This window comes from Chiloscyllium plagiosum, unplaced genomic scaffold, assembly GCF_037043375.1.
Source record: "Chiloscyllium plagiosum isolate Xiang-an unplaced genomic scaffold, Cpla_swu_hap1 HiC_scaffold_15, whole genome shotgun sequence".
In the NCBI taxonomy this organism is placed as follows: Eukaryota; Metazoa; Chordata; class Chondrichthyes; order Orectolobiformes; family Hemiscylliidae; genus Chiloscyllium; species Chiloscyllium plagiosum.
The window spans coordinates 25,271,705-25,289,374 of NW_028270153.1; the positions used below are offsets into that span (position 1 = coordinate 25,271,705).

The 17,670-nt window shown below is 43.5% G+C and overlaps 1 protein-coding gene across 1 annotated transcript in view; it reads right to left on the minus strand.

Annotated features, from left to right (window-relative positions):
* LOC122559963 (phosphatidate phosphatase LPIN2-like) overlaps positions 1-17,670 on the minus strand; it is a 235,190-nt gene that overhangs the window by 192,214 nt on the left and 25,306 nt on the right. The window lies entirely within an intron of this gene.

The following is a 17,670-nucleotide window of genomic DNA, read 5'->3' on the forward strand; positions in this document are numbered from 1 at the left end:
AAACAATGCTAACATTTCAAGTCCAATGTAACTCCTCTTTGAACTGCAGAAGAGTGAAAAGATTATGTTTTTTTTTCTGTTGAAAAGGCAGGGTTATGTAGAATAAAAGTGAAGGTTATTTTGAGGACGGGAGAGATGAATTGACAGGCAATAAAAGGCAGAGGTTGCTAATGGTTGTGGTAGAGAAAACATTGGTCTAGACTAAGTGTTAATTACAGAAGGAGAAACATTAAATCTAGATTCAGACTGCACTTGGCAAAGAGAAAATAAACTAAGGACAAAGTTCACTAGTCTAACATTGTTGAACTCCGTGTTGAGTCCAGAAATCTCAGCAGCTTGCCTTGTGTGAATCTTAAAATTGGGTATAGCCTGCAATGAAAGCTGCATGAATTGGTTAACTGGCTGTTCAGAGCCTTAGAAAACCACTTTAAATTATTACCACAGTTTGCATTTACCCATGAGTAGAATAAGAAAAAATTGCACTATTTGAGTTGTATGGCTGGCAATGTTCGGTCCTAAAGCAAACCCAGTCTAAAAAACCGGGAGGAACTGATTCATGCCAGCATTGTTAATCAGGTTTGCAGGATATCAGTTGGTTTTTAATTTCAATTGATTTAAAAGATATTAGTGAGAGTTTTAAATTAAAACTAAGTGAAAGCCACTGAGACAGGAAGAGACCACACTCCACAAAACTCAGTAGAAAGAGGGTTTGGGGTGGAGAAAAGCCAACTGCTGATTCATTACTAGGCCATTTTGTATTTGCTGGCATAGGCCAACTTGACCCTATTTGTCACTTGTATCAGTAAATAGTCAAGGGGACTTGGTTTGAGAGATATAAATGGCAGTTACACTTTACTATAATTCCAACCATAAGTGAAGAGAATACAAATTAGAAGGACTGGGCCATTTAGCCCCATGAGGCTACTCCACATCTAATCTGACCAGCGGTGATCTTGAAACCTCATATCCACATTCCTGCCTACTTCTGATAACCTAACAGCCCTTTGCTTAACAATAACCTCTATTACCACCAACTTTTAGGAAGAGAATTCTAAAACCCATCAGAGGAAAAAAGAAGTTTCATTTCTGTTTTAAAAGGATGGACTCTGCAATTAAAATATTAAAATCAAAAATATACTTTTATATATATAGTCTTTTTTACGAACTTACAAATTTACTAAAGCATTCGGTTCTGTACAGTCTTTGGAGAACAAATAAACATTGGGGTTTGACTTTCTCTTGTTGCAATAAACCCAAAGGTATTTATTAATTATGGAAGGTATTAATTATATGGATTTGAGACATCAGGAGCAGGGTCTGAAAACTCAATGGACCCCTGTTTTACTTTGCCAGAAAGCCCTAAGATGGTGGTCTTTCCTCACTGCACCTTGGCAGCAGCTGCCCCAAGCTTTAGTGCATCCCTCAGCACATAGTCCTGGACCTTGGAATGTGCCAGTCTGCTACACTCTGTCAGGGTCAGCTCTTTGCACTTGAAGACCAACAAGTATTGGGCAGATCAAAGAGGGTCTTGCACTGAGTTGATGGTCCTCCAGGCCCAACTGATGTTTGTCTCGGGGAACAGATCACAGAGTCTTGTGTCACAGAGCTGCTCTGGATATACTCCTCCAGACTTCCTTTGCATAGACATGTTTCAGCAGGAGATGTGTGATAGTTTCATCTCCCCTGCAGCTGCTTCAAAGGCAGTGTGCAGTGGCAGAGAATCCGGGCACACATGAAGGATCTTAGAAGTAGTGCCCTTTTCACCACCAGCCAAGTGACATGCTTTTTGGAGAGTTCTGGCAATGAGGTATACTGCCAAATGACTTTGATCTACCCTCTCCTTTTCCTGCAGAGTCTTGAGGACACTGCTATCCACTTCCGGATGGATGTCTGGTCAAAGGTGTTTTCTTTCACAGAATTTTCCATGAGGGACAGGTGATATGGAACGGTCCAACTACTTGGAGCTAGAGCAGACTAGAGACAACATCAGAGACAGGTAGAACCTCTGCATAGTGGCAATTTGTGTACAGAAGGTCTACGCACAGTTTGATGCAGCCACACACTAAGGTGGTCATCAGGATGAGGGCAGTGTTAGGTATGTTCTTTCTCCCTTTATTTAGAGCTTGGTATGTGGTGTTCCAGTAGACACAGTCCATTTTTGACCTCCAGATGAATGGGAGATGGCTCAGGTGACTCCCAAAGGCGCAGACTCAGGAATAGGCCAGACCTGCACCACATACAACAACACTAACATTAACTTATACCTGATGATTAGGGTTTTACCCTCAATGAAGAGGAAGCAGCGCTCCCATCTGCCCAGTTTCTGCCTCACCTTGGTGATATGCTCCTCCCAAGTTTTTGCGCACAACCTGGCCCCTCCAAATCATATTCCCAGAACCTTCAGGTAATCTGTATTAATGGTGAACTGAGCTAAAGGATCTATCTGCTCAGTTCCCAAAGAACGTGGCCTCGTTCTTGCCTCGATTTACCTTGGCTTCTGAGCCCAGTTTGAATTGGTTGCAGGTGATCAGGAGTCCGCACTGACAGCGGATCCAAGCAGAAAATGGTGAAATCATCCATGTACAGGGAGGGATTGAGCTGCAGGCTCTGCTGCCTGGCGTAGTCACCCCTCTCAGGCTCACATCCTTCCTGATGGACTCAGCAAAAGTCTCTACAACACAATCGAGGGTAGCCCTGACTGACTCCGGGCCTGATCAGGAAGCTTTCTAATTCCCACCCATCGATTGAGTCTGTATTAACAATGTTGTTATAGAGCAGTCAGATCTAATTATGGATTCCCTCAGCTAAGCTCATTTTGGACAGCATGTACCAAGTGGAGGTGTGTGATATCCTGCCAAAGGCCTTGTCCTGGTCCAGGCTCATGAGACAGATGTTGATCCTCCAGTTCTGCACATTGGCGATCGTATCCCTGAGGAGGGCGAGGCTTTCGGAGTTCGTCCTGCCTGGGACAGCACAGATTTGGTCAGGGTGAATCACTGATCCCACAGCAGACCTAACCCGGTTGGTGATGATCTTTGACAGGATTTTATAATCCATATTCAACAGCAAATTGGTCACCAATTTTAATTTCCTCCCTCTCCCCCTTCTGCTTGTAGATTAGGGTGAAAGTGTGCTACCCGCCAGAAGCATACTATCGTAGACCTCCAGCAGGTCCTGGCTAATTGAGTCCCACAGAGCCGAATACAACTCTGCCAGTTAGCCATCACTTCCAGGAGTTTTATTCTTTTCTAAGAACCTGAGGGCCTTGGTCTGCTTCTCCTGAGATAACGGCTGGCCCAGTCTCTCCTGCATGCTTTGTCTAAGATCTCTGAGATAGAGGCTGTGCTGTCTGTGGGCTTTTTGTCATACAGACTGGCATAAAAAGATTTGCTGATCCTCAGGATGTCAGACTGAAATGATGTTACCGAGCCATCTTCCTTCAGGCTACTGATCAGAGAGCTCTCCCGCAGCACCTTCTCAAAGAAATGTGAACATGTCTCATCCTGCTACGTGGTGTGGACCCTGGACTGGAAGATTATCTTGGAAGCCTCCAAGGTAAAGAGCAAGATTTCCTAGCTCTTACTCCTGATCGTCTGCAGCAGGAGCAGGTTCTGCATGCTTTTCTGGAGTTTGGATAGTTTTCTCCTCTCTCTCTTACACCTTCTGAACCTTTGAGGATAATGAACCTCTTGATGCTCTGCTTATTTCCCACCAGTCTACTGGAGAGCCAAAGGAGAGGTTTCACAGGTCTCCAACCAGTGTTAGCCCTTTTGAGCCACTTGATGTGTCAGACGACAACAGTTTCATGTTCAGCTTCCATGTTCCCTTGCTGGTTATCCTGTAGGTAACAGCCAGCAGGAGGCAATGGTGTGACAACAGCGCCAGCTTAATGTTGGTGGATCTGACTGAGAATATGTGGGACACCAACTGGAAATCTATCCTTCAGCGGATAAACCCATCTGGCCATGAGCAGGAGTATCTACATTGCACTCTGTCTGCTCTGGTGCTGAAGATGTTGTGCAGCTTGGCAGCTTTAACTGTTTCCATTGGAAATCTGGACATAGCATCTGGTTTGCTGTCAGCCCCTCCTGATCATCCAGCAGCATTGATGATGCAGTTGAAGTCTACGGCCAGAATGACTGGCCTGGACATTGCCAGCAGCAGTGGAAGCTACTGCAGGATGGCCAGCCACTCATAGTTTACCACCAGGTCATACACAGTAGTTAGTCTTGGGAGGGTTTCTGTACATAATGTCTGCTATTGGAGGCAACTGCCCATCACCTCCTTAACCTTAGAGATGGTAAAGCTGCCTCCTTGCAAGCCAGAGGAACGGTAACCGTTGACCAAACTGAAGGCCTGAGGGTCCACAAACTCAACCATTTCCTGTAGCTGCTGAGGTGCAGAAACAGATAATTGGCCAGGTATGCCAACATGGAAACACATCTTGTACTGTATTTAACGCTACATACCTTAATAGATTAGATTACTTACAGCGTGGAAACAGGCCCTCTGGCCCAAGTCCACACCGACGCACAACCCACCCAGACATTTACCCCTTCACCTAACACTACGGGCAATTTAGCATGGCCAATTCATCTAACCCGCACATTTTTGGATTGTGGGAGGAAACCGGAACACCCAGAGGAAACCCACGCAGACACGGGGAGAACATGCACACTCCACACAGTGAGTTGCCTGAGGCGGGAATTGAACCCGGGTCTCTGGCGCTGTGAGGCAGCAGTGCTAACCACTGTGCCACCATGTCGCCCACATACTTGCAATTTAAAAGCCCACTTAAGATTTTTAGAATAACCTGATTTCAGAAAATCTAGAAGGTTACAATTTAAAAAAGAGGAAGCATGTTCTGTACATATATGTTGTGAAGACCCCTTATTTATCTTGTATTCTAATCAAGTTGGCTCTAACACTTCTGCATCTATGCCTAGGACACACACTTGTTACATGTTGCCACCCTAAAACAGACCCATTTATGCCTGTCCTCTGCCTCTTGTTAACCAGCCACTCTTCTGAGTATGTGGCATCCTGTCAAATGCTTTCCGGAAATCTATGTACAGTCCGGAGGCTCACTGAAGATGTTACCTAATATGGTGATGAAACGTCTGAAAATGAACCTTCCAGCTCAGCGAGCAAACATACATCCAGATCTATGTACAGTGTCTCCATTGATTCTCCTTTATCTAGATGTTACCTTCTTAAAAGAACTCCAAAAGAATGTTCACTAATGACTTCCCTTTAGAAAACCATGTTAACTCACCCATCTTACCTTAAACTTATCCAAATGCCTGCTATAACTTATTTAGTAGCTTCTACATTCCGCTATGACAGATGTTTAATTTAGATCAATGTGAGATACTGCATTTTGGAAAAGCAAATCAGAGCAGGACTTATACACTTAATGGTAAGGTCCTGGAGAGTGATGCTGAACAAAGAAACCTTAGAGTGCAGCTTCATAGCTCCTTGAAAGTAGAGACTAAGGTAGATAGGACAGTGAAGAAGGCATTTGGTATGCTTTCCTTTATTGGTCAGAGTGTTGAATATAGGAGTTGGGATGTCATGTTGCGGCTGTACAGGTCATTGGTCAGGCCGCTTTTGGAACGTGCAATTCTGTTCTCCCTCCTGTTGGAAGGATGTTGTGAAACTTGAAAGAGTTCAGAAAAGATTTACAAGGATGTTGCCAGGTTTGGAGGATTGGAGCTACAGGGAGAGGCCAAATAGGCTCAGGCTGTTTTCCCTGGAGCGTCGGAGGTTGAGGCGTGCCCTTATAGAGGTATATAAAGTCATGAGGTGCATGGATAGGATAAATAGACAAGGTCTTTTCCCTGGGGTGGGTAGAGTCCAGAACTAGAGGGCATAGGTTTAAGGTGAGAGGGGAAAGATATAAGAGAGACCGAAGGGGCACCTTTTTCACACAGAAGGTGGTACGTGTATGGAATGAGCTGCCAAAGGAGGTGATGGAGGCTGGTACAATTGCAACATTTAAAAGGCATCTGGATGGGTATATGAATAGGAAGGGTTTAGAGGAAGATGGGTGAAGTGTTAGGACTAGATTAGGTTAGAATATCTGGGTGGCATGGATGAGTTGGACCGAATGGTCTGTTTCCGTGCTGTATATCTCTATGACTCTATGTTAAGCTAAATGGTGTGTAGTTACTTGCTTTCTGACTCACTCATTTCTGTTTTGAATACAGGAGTTAAATTCACGAACTTCCAGGCTAAAGGGATGGTCCCTGAATCAAAGGAGTTTTGGAAAATTAAAAGCATCAGCCATCCCATTAGCCACTCTTAATAACCAAGGATGAAGTCTGTTAAAACCCGGTTACTGTCAGTCACAGCTCTGGGAATTTACTCAGTGGAGAAAGTGAGGTCTGCAGATGCTGGAGATCAAAGTTGAAACTTTATTGCTGGAACAGCACAGCAGGTCAGGCAGCATCCAGGGAACAGGAGATTCGACGTTTCGGGCACAGGCCCTTCTTCAGGAATGAGCAGAGAGTGTTCAGCAGGAGAAGATAAAAGGTAGGGAGGAGGGACTTGGAGGAGGGGAGTTGGAAATGTGATAGGTGGAAAGAGGTCAAGGTGAGGGTGATAGGTCGGAGTAGGGTGGAGGCGGAGAGGTCAAGAAGAAGACTGCAGGTCAGGAAGGCGGTGCCGGGCTGGAAGGATCCGGCTGAGACAAGGTGGGGGGAGGGGGGATGAAGAAACTGGTGAAGTCCAAGTTCATCCCCTGCGGTTGGAGGGTTCCCAGTCGGAAGATAAGACGCTCCTCCTCCGACCGTCGGGTTGTTGTGGTTTGGCGGTGGATGAGTCCAATGACCTGCATATCCTCGGTGGAGTGGGAGGGGGAGTTGAAATGCTGTGCCACAGGTTGGTTGGGTTGGTTCGTCCGGGTGGCCCAGAGGTGCTCCCTGAATCGCTCCGCAAGTAGGCGGCCTGTCTCCCCAATATAGAGGAGGCCACACCGGCTGCAGCGGATGCAGTAGATGATGTGGGTGGAGGTGCAGGTGAATCTGTGGCGGATATGGAAGTTTCCCTTGGGGCCTTGGAGAGAAGTGAGGGGGGAGGTGTGGGCGCAAGTGTTGCACCTCCTGCGGTTGCAAGGGAAGGTGCCGGGAGTGGTGGTTGGGTCGGTGGGGGGTGTGGATCTGACAAGGGAGTCGCGGAGGGAGTGGTCTCTACGGAAAGCTGATAGGGGAGGGGAGGGAAATATATCCTTGGTGCTGGGGTCTGTTTGGAGGTGGCGGAAGTGACGGCGGATGATGCGCTGTACATGGAGATTGGTGGGGTGGTAGGTGAGGACCAGTGGGGTTCTGTCCTGGTGGCGGTTGGAGGGGCGGGGCTCAAGGGCGGAGGAGCGGGAAGTGGAGGAGATGCGGTGGAGGGCACCGTCGACCACGTCGGGGGGGAAATTGCGGTCCTTGAAGAAGGAGGCCATCTGTGTTGTACGTATTTTGAACTGGTCCTCCTGGGAGCAGATGCGGCGGAGACGAAGGAATTGGGAGAATGGGATGGCGTTTTTACAGGGGGCAGGATGGGAGGAGGTGTAGTCCAGGTAGCTGTGGGAGTCGGTAGGTTTGTAGTAGATGTCCGTGTTGATTCGGTCGCCTGAGATAGAAACAGAAAGGTCTAGGAAGGGGAGGGAGGAGTCCGAGACTGTCCAGGTGAATTTGAGGTCGGGGTGGAAGGTGTTGGTGTAGTGGATGAACTGTTCAACCTCCTCGTGGGAGCACGAGGTAGCGCCGATACAGTCATCAATGTAGCGAAGAAAAAGATGGGGGGTGGGGCCAGTGTAGTCAGTACCATGTGTCTGATGGTTGTGACTTTTCTGAGTTCCACTCTCCCTTGCATTTCCTGATTTACAGCTATTATGGCCTGTTACTTATATCCTCTATATTGAAGACTGGTGCAATGTACCTGTTCAATTCTTTTGTCATTTCCTTATTTTTCAGGATCGATTTTCTAGTCTGGCTTTCTATTGGACCAAGAGCTGAAAATGTGTTGCTGGAGAAGCGCAGCAGGTCAGGCAGCATCCAGGGAACAGGAGAATCGACGTTTCGGGCATAAGCCCTTCTTCAGGCTTATGCCCGAATCGTCGATTCTCCTGTTCCCTGAATGCTGCCTGACCTGCTGCGCTTCTCCAGCAACACATTTTCAGCTCTGATCTCCAGCATCTGCAGACCTCACTTTCTCCTTTCTATTGGACCAACACTCACTTTTCTAACTCTTCTTTAAATATTTATAGAAGATGTTACCTTTATTTATAGTTTTGGCTAGCTTTCTCTTGTACTCCAACTTTCCCAACATTATTAATTTTTTGGTCATTCTTTTTGTGTTCTGTCAAATCTTCTGACCTACCCTTTTTAACCTATTATTCTGCTTTCACAAGAAGCTTGCATTTTAAGCTCGTGTATGATGATGCTGTAAGGGGCAGTGAATTAAGAGAGTTGCAGCGCTGTAACGCAATGGCTTTTATTGGTTGGCAGCATTTACTCATATATGTGAGAAAGCTTCAATAAAGTAATCAGTCTGTAATATTAAATCATGTAATCATAATATTCAAACAGAAGTTAGTGGTGGAAACATTTTGTACATTTAACTTTCCTTGTTAATAAGTTGAATTTATTCATGAAAGGATGTGGCTCAAGTAAGATTTGACAAATAAATTTTACACAATGTTGAAACTTTTTTTTCTGACATAGGCAGAGACCTCCTGCAATATGATCAGGTCTATAACGTAGCTACTATTCTGTTGCACATATTTTTCAGAGGACAAAGTTTTAATCTAATGCTCATAAAAGTAATTCTCCTTTTTGAAAACCAAAAATGAAAAACAGCTCAGCTTTTGTAATTGTACATACCCAATCAGGTTCTGTTACTGGCTTATTAAGGCAGTAACACATTTTTAAAAATACTCTCAATGAAAAGCTTTCAAAGGAATGGTACAACTGATTAGTGATACTGAGGGAAGAGATTAAAGTGGAACAAGTGGACACTCTGAAATGTTATGCACATCAGACTTTTATTATAATTTGATTATTTTTAATCTTTTTTTCTTTCTCCTGTCTACCCTTCCAGCAGCTGAAATATGATTACATAGATTCCTGATGCAGCTGTCACTTGACTGATATGCATGTTCACTGGAGCAAGGGCCATATTCTTCGGTGGATTCAGGCTAAGCTAAAAATGATGTAATGGCAGCAGTTAGTGGCATTTAAATTATCTGACAGACGCTTGTGTTTTAAATCCCATAGCAGGAAGTAATGGCTGAGGCAACAAATTGCTTTTGAGAGTTTTAAAGTCTGGGTGTGTTGAAGGACAGGATTCCCAGTAGTCAACTATTAGTCTGTAATGATTACAGTTAAAGGAAGAATGCTGATTTTATTCCAAGACTGCTAAGCTAATGAATAAGCAACAATCATATACAGTCATAGAGTTGTACAGCACAGAAACAGACCCTTTGGTCCAACCTGTCCATGTCGCCCAGATATTCTAAACTAATCTAATCCCATTTGCAAGCACTTGGCCCATATCCCTCTAAAGCCTTCCTATAGATATACCCATCCAGATGCCTTTTAAATGCTGTAATTATGCCATCCTCAACCACCTCCTCTGGTAGCTCATTCCATACACGCATCATCCTCTGTATGAAAGAGTTGCCCCTTAGGTCCCTCTTATATCTTCCCCCTTCCATTCTAAACCTATTCCCTTGAGTTCTGGACTTTCCCCACTCCAGGGAAAAAAACCTTGTCTATTTATCCTATCCATTCTCCTCATGATTTTTTAAATCTCTCTTTGGTCACCCCTCAGCCTCTGACGCTCCAGGGAAAACAGACCCACCTGTTCAGCCTCTCCCTGTAGCTCAAATCCTCCAACCCTGGCAACATCTTTGTAAATCTGTTTTGAACCATTTCAAGTTCACAACATCCTTCCTACAGGAAGGAGACCAGAATTTCATGCAATATTCCAAAAGCAGCCTAACCAATGTCCTGTACAGCCGCAACATGACCTCCCAATTCCTATACTTAATTCTCTGACCAATAAAGGAAAGCATACCAAACACCTTCTTCACAATCCTACTGATAGATGTCACCATCTATTTCCCTACATTCTATACCTTCCATGTCCTTCTCCACAGTAAACACTGATGCAAAATACTCGTTTAGTATCTCCCCCATCTCCTGTGGCTCCACACACAGGCTGCCTTGCTGATCTTTGAGGGGCCCTATTGTCTCCCTAGTTACCCTTTTGTCATTAATGTATTTATAAATAATCTCAATTTCACAGTAAATTTGCAGGGGGATTTACAAATCAAAGACATTTCCACAAAAAAAACTCCTCTTTCCCGAAGCCGGAAAATGTGCTGGACAAGTTTCTAGGATGTTTGCAGCAATTGTAATCTCTTCATCAGAGTGCTAATGTTCTTTTTTATAATGGTATAGACGGATAATTTATACAGTGTCTAATTTGTGAAGGCTATTTTCTAAATAATAAACACATCCCCTTGCTTTATCTTTCTGTTATTTGATTTCTACCATTTGCCATTATATTCTCAACAGGTTTGTCAAACCATCTGGTTTTCAGGCAAGGCAGTTTAACTTTTAAGCATACATTTCTAAAGATGCAAATCAGGTATGAAAGATCTTACTTTCAAACTATAGATTGCTGTTACCCTCTCAAAACATGTTTGGAAACTCCAAACAATTTTCCTATAACTTCCCATCCAGTAATTAAATGAACAGAAAATCACATGGACAGTACAGTTGGGAAAATCAACCCATAAATGTTCACTTTTTAACACCCGTGTCTATGGCAATACGGCTTCCACTAAACTATTTTGAAATGGTTTCAAGAATCTTTTCATGTGGCACATCACACATTGATGCATTATGCATAAATGGTAAGGCAATATGAAGCTGCAAAGATTGCACTCAGCAACTCAAGGCAAACGACACTGTTCCCTGCTTCAACCTTACTGTGTCCCAGCATTTTGCCCAGTCGTCTCATTTTAGGGACTGAGGAAAAAAATGATGAAATATTTTGTTCATGCTGGATTATTTGTTATGGTCAATGCTCACAGGGTTATAATTCATCAGCACTGTTTTTGCAATCTACAAAGAATACATAGTGTAGACTGATTGATATGCATGGATTGGTCACTGCCTATGGATGGGGATTCAAAGCAAACATCATTCACAGCATTTGGAAATGATTCACTGCTCAAATCATTTTATGTGTATGGCAAGGAGTAGGAAGTGAATATGGGTTGGTTGTATCTGTGAGAGAAAATGTAACTTTGGATCCATAAATTATGCAGTTGACAGAAAATCAATTTGCGTTTACATAAAAGCAAAATACTGCAGATGCTGGAAATCAGAAACAGAGAGGCGCGAGGAATTCAGGTCTGGCAGCATCTCTGGTGAGAGAAAAACAGTTAACATTTTGAGTCCGGTATGACTCTTCTTCAGAACTCCAAACGTTAACTCTGTTTTACTCTCTCCACAGATGTTGCCAGGCCTGAATTTCTCCAACCTTCTCTTGAGTTTGTTGCATTTATATCGCACTTTCAACACTATGTTCCAATGAGGGTCACAGGAGGATCATAAGATGAGAACTGAAATGGAGTGAAAGGAGATATTTGGACAAGTGATCAAACATGAAGATCGGATCAGAGAAGTGGAGAGGTTTGCAGAGGAAATTTCCAAACTTAGACCTTAGTCGGACAAAGGCCTGAGTCTGTGTGTAAATGGTGAGATCAAGGAAATGAGAGATGCAACAGGGCCACACTTGAAAGAACAGAAATTTCTTAGAATGTTGTAGGGCTGAAAGCTGCTCCAGGAATAGGGAGGTGCAAGCCATGGAAGAGCATCAACATGAGAAGAAGAATGATGAAACAAAAACATTGTTGGTCTGGGAACCAAAATTGGCCAGCATATACATGAGTGCTAGGTGAACAGGACTTGGTGTGAATTAGGATAAAAGTAGCATTATTCTGCATGAATCTATTTTATGGAAGATGGAAGATTGGTGAGCAATGAAATAGTTGAGGCTGGAGGAAATAAAAGGGGCATTCAGACGGATAGATGTCATTTGACAGTCAGTCAAGGGTCCATAAATGTAGAAAGCCATGCAAGAAAAACTGAAGCCTCGATAGGTTAATTTTTTACTGGGAATTGAACATGACCAGTTATTTTATTGTTTGGATTTCTAAGAAAACAAAATTAAATTTATAGTTACTTTGAATTGTGTACTTGTTCAGTATTGCTCCTTCTCCTATTTTAATGTTCAATAAACATGGCTAATGAGTTGCAAATGGGAGAGTTTACGTCAGTGGTAGAGTGGTAAAGTTTACTTACAAATGTTTCTGTGTTCTACTCAGAGTCTTGGTACATTCAACTAGATAGTGGGTCAATAATAGTACATTTCAGTGCACACATGATGTGAGTTGTATTATGAGAATGACAAGCAGTGACAATGAATGAGAATGACAATGAGAAACCAAGCCAGCGTACATTATAAAATTCAACAGTATTGCTGAAGCTCAGCCAAACACACTAAAGAATGATAAGCTACTAAACTGTAAAGGTGGAGATTTATTATTTCTAAAACTTCAGTTAGCAAGGAATAACACTGAATACTGAAAGCCACAGTTTAGCAAATTTAGTTTTAGACTTAGAAGCGTTTAATATCTGGTCTTTTTAATTCCACATCAACGAAGACATGATGTTAGCTGTCAATCTTAGTTTTAACAATTTATCAACAACTATTTCAGTATCTATCAGATCTACAGTAAATATTATGTCCATATTAGAATATATATAAAAGAGCAGAAATTGCTGGAGAAACTCAGCAGGTCTGGTAGTATTTGTGGAGAGAAAGCAGAATTAACATTTTGAGTCCAGTGAACCTTCTTAAAAACTGTAGTTCTAGTTCTGAAAAAGGGTCACTGGACTTGAAACGTGAACACTGCTTTCCCATCACAGATGCTGCCAGACCTGAGTTTTTCCAGCCTTTTTTGTGTTTGTTGGTTTCAGATCTCCAGCATGCAGCATGGTGGCTCAGTGGTTAGCACCGCTGACTCACAGCACCAGGGACCTGGATTCGATTCTAGCCCTGGGCACTGTCTGTGTGGAATTTGCACATTCTCCCCATGTCTGCACGGTTTTCTTCCACAGTCCAAAGATGTGCAGGTCAAGTGGATCAACCAAGGATGGTGGTGCAAGGTTGTTTTTCAGACTGGAGGCCTGTGACCAGTGGAGTGCCACAAGGATCGGTGCTGGGTCCCCTACTTTTTGTAATTTACATAAATGATTTGGATGAAAGTATAAGAGGTACAGTTAATAAGTTTGTAGATGACACCAAAATTGGAGGTGTAGTGGACAGCGAAGAGGGTTACCTCAGATTACAACAGGATCTTGACCAGGTGGGCCAATGGGCTGAGAATTGGCAGATGGAGTTTATTTTAGATATATGAAAGGTGCTGCATTTTGGAAAAGCAAATCTTAGCAGGACTTATACACTTAATGGTAAGGTCCTAGGGAGTGTTGCTGAACAAAGCAACCTTGGAATGCAGGTTCTTAGCTCCTTGAAAGTGGAGTCACAGGTAGATAGGATAGTGAAGAAGACGTTTGGTATGCTTTCTTTTATTGGTTAGAGTATTGAGTAGAGGAGTTGGGAGGTCATGTTGCGGCTGTACAGAACATTGGTTAAGCCACTGTTGGAATATTGCGTGCAATTCTCGTCTCCTTCTTATCGGAAAGATGTTGTGAAATCTGAAAGGGTTCAGAAAAGATGTACAAGGATTTTGCCAGGGTTGGAGGATTTGAGCTATAGGAAGAGGCTGAACAGGCTGGGGCTCTTTTCCATGGAGCATCGGAGGCTGAGGGGTGACCTTATAGAGGTTTACAAAATCCTGAGGGGCATGAGTAGGGTAAATAGACAAAGTCTTTTCCCTGGGGTTGGGGAGTCCAGAACTAGTGGGCATAGGTTTAGGGTGAGAGGGGAAAGATATAAAAGAGACCTAAGGGGCAACATTTTTACTCAGAGGGTGGTATGTGTATGGAATAAGCTGCCAGAGGAAGTGGTGGATGCTGGTACAATTGCAACATTTAAGAGGCATTTGGATGGGTTATATGAATAGGAAGGGTTTGGAGGGATATGGGCCGTGTGCTGGCAGGTGGGACTAGATTGGGTTGGAATATCTGGTTGGCATGGAAGGGTTGGACCGAAGGGTCTGTTTCCATGCTGTACATCTCTATGACTCTAAGTGAATTGGTCATGCTAAATTGCCATTAGTGTTAGGTACATTAGTCGGGGGGAAATTTGAGTGGATGATTCTTCGGAGGGTTGGTGTGGACTTATTAGGCCAAATGACCTGTTTCCACACTGGAGGGAATCTAATATAATCCACAATTCTTTGTTTTATATTGGAAAATATATGTTGTGAGAATCATGGCCCTGCTAATTGGACAAATGTGTGGAGATTTCTTTACCATGCACAGTGTGATCACAGCAAACATTGTCTGATAAAATCAGGATCATTTCAAAGAGCTTTTGGGGTCTTCCTTTTTTCATACTCCTCTAAGGGGATGGACTACTTGCCAAAACAAATGCCCATAGGCAGATTATTGGTTTGGGACTATTGAATACCATGAAAATACTTGTTTTGTTTTAAAAGGTTAAAGTTATTTAATGCCCAATAATGAAAAATGAACACAGCTCAAATGTTGTTTAATATATTTGTTCACAAAATTATTTTTGATTGTAAATGTCAGTGCCAATATTTTTCCTGATGCTGACAACTGCTTAAGAAAATGTAGTTATGTTTTAGTACTGGATGCACATTGGGGTCCGATGAAATGCAGAACTTTACTAAAAAAACTCATTACAACAGCTTGAAATATTGATCAAGAAGCCAAGTAACCACCAGGAGGTATAATTGTGAGAGTCAGCAGGACAGTTAGGCATACTGTTGCTGAACATCTCTACGTTGATTTTGCACATCATAAAAGGCCACTTTTATTCACAATTTTAGTCTAAAATTATTTATAAATACTACTGTAAAATGTAACAAATAAACGTGCTGAATATGTATCATTACACTCGAGACAATTGTAATAGTGGACAATATCAATGAAAACTGAAAGAACTGTGGATGGTTTAAATTAGAAAAAAAAATAGACATTTCTGGGAAAGTTCAGCAGGTCTGGCAGCAGCTGTGCAGAGAAATCAGAGTTAACATTTCGGGTCCAGTGACCCTCCCTTAGAACTGATGGTAGCTAGGAAAATGTTGGTTTATATGCAGAAGATAAGATGGGGGGAGGAAGGGCTAAGTAGTAAACTATAGGTGGAGATACAGCCCAAAGAGAGAGAACAGGACAGACAAAGGAATGGATATCGATCTGGCTAACAGCGTGAATAGCTGCTAATGGAGTCTGTTTGTGGCTAACAATAGATAGCGTGTAATGGCAGATTATGTGTTAACAAGGCACGGTATGTGGTGTTGGGGCCTACGACATGGGAGAGTTCAGGCCCTAAAATTACTGAACTCAGTATTGAGTCTGGAGGACTGGAGGATCCCTAAGCAGAAAATGAAGTGTTCTTCCAGCTTGTGCTGAGCTTCACTGGAGTACTGCAGCAAGTCTGACACAGAGATGTTGGCCAGGGAATAGGGTGGGGTGTTAAAGTGGCAGGCAATTGGAAGTGTTATTTTTGCAGGTAGAATATAGATGTTCTGCAAACTTGTCATCCAGTCTACGCTTTGTTTCCCCAATATAGAGAAGACCACATTGTGGGCAGCGAATACAGAAGACTAGATTGTGTCAAGGGCAGGTAAAATGCTGCTTAATCTGGAAGGCATTTTGGGCACATGGAAGGAGAAGGTAAATGGGCAGGTGTTACACCTTTGGGGAAGGTGTAACACCTTCGGGGAAGGGTAACACCTTCGGGCAAGGTGTAACACCTTCGGGCAATTGCAGAGGAAGGTGCAGTAGAGCTGTAGGGAGTGAAAGAAGTGTGACCAGGGTGTCCAGGAGGGAATGGTCCCTGCAGAAGGAGAACAAAGGAAGAGAGGGGAATATATGTCTGTGGGTGACATCTTATTGGAGGTGGCAGTAATGGTGGCTGATCATCTTCTAGATGTGAATACTGCTGGGATGGTAGGTAAGGATAAGGGGAACCGTATCGCTATTGCAGCAGCTCTGACTCCTCCCTTCCCTTCCTCGACATCTCTGTTTCCATTTCTGAGGATAAACTGGCCAATGATATTCACTATAAACCCAATGACTCCCAGTGACCTGGATTATGCATCCTCACACCTGGCTAAGGCGTAAACACTCCATACCATTCTCCCAGTTCCTCTGTCTCTGTCACATATGTTCTGATAAGGCCAACTTTGACAAGGGAGCCTCTGAAATGACCACTTTCTTCCTTAACCAAAGGTTCCCCATCACCATGTCTACAGGACTCTCAACTTGGCCCGACCCATCTCCCACATGTCTACCGTCACACCATCTCTTCCCTCCTGCAACAACAATAGGGTTCTCCTTGTCCTTACCTACTATCCCACCAATGTCTACATCCAGAAGATCATCAGCTGCTACCTTCAGCAAGATGCCACCACCAGACACATATTCTCCTCCCTTCCCTTGCCCATCTTCTGCAGGGACCATTTTCTCCAGGACACCTTGGTCCACTCTTCTTACACACCCAACACCCTCCCACAGCCCCATGGCACCTTCCCCTGCAATCACTGAAGGCGTAACACCTATCCATTTACCTCCTCCCTCCTCAGTATCCAAGGGGTCCATCCTGGTGAAGCAGCACTTTATCTGCACTTCACAAAATGTAGTCTACTGCATTCGCTCCTCACAACGTAATCTCAACATTAGGGAAACAAAGCGTAGACTGGGTGACTGCTTTGCAGAACATCTGCGTTTCTGCATGCAAAAAAGACACTGAGCTTCCAGTTGCCTGCCACAATAACGCACCACCCTGTTCCTTGGCCAACATCTCTGTCTCAGGTTTGCTACAGTTCTCCAGAGAAGCTCAGCACAAGCCGGAAGAACAACACCTCATTTTCCACTTGGGACCCTGCAGTCCTCTGGACTGTGGACTATATTATTGCCATTATACACTACCTATTGTTAACCACTAACTGTCCACATTAACAGGTATTCATCCACCCAGCCAGATTGTTATCCACTCCTTTGTCTGTTCAACTGCTCTTCTCTCTCTTTGGCCTCTATCCCCACTTATTGTTTATTCCTTACCCACCCTCCCCACCAAATCTTCTACATATAAACCAACAATATCAAGTAGTGGACACCAGCTGTTAATTCAAAATTTATACATAAAAAGTTTAAAATATGTTAAACATACTTATCAAAACGTTAGAAATAATTCACTTAGAAATGAAACAATTTGCCACTTTAGACACTCAATTTTAAATGAGTGGGTTGATTTTGCAATATTCCTCCTAGTGCTTGGCCCTTTTAGATAAAAATGCATAACAAGAAAACAAAGCACACCACCAGAAGAGCATTTAGAGTCAAAGAGATATACAGCCTGGAAACAGACCCTTCAGTCCAACCCGTCCATGCCGACCAGATATCCCATCCCAATCTAGTCCCACCTGCCAGCACTTGGCCGCTATCTCTC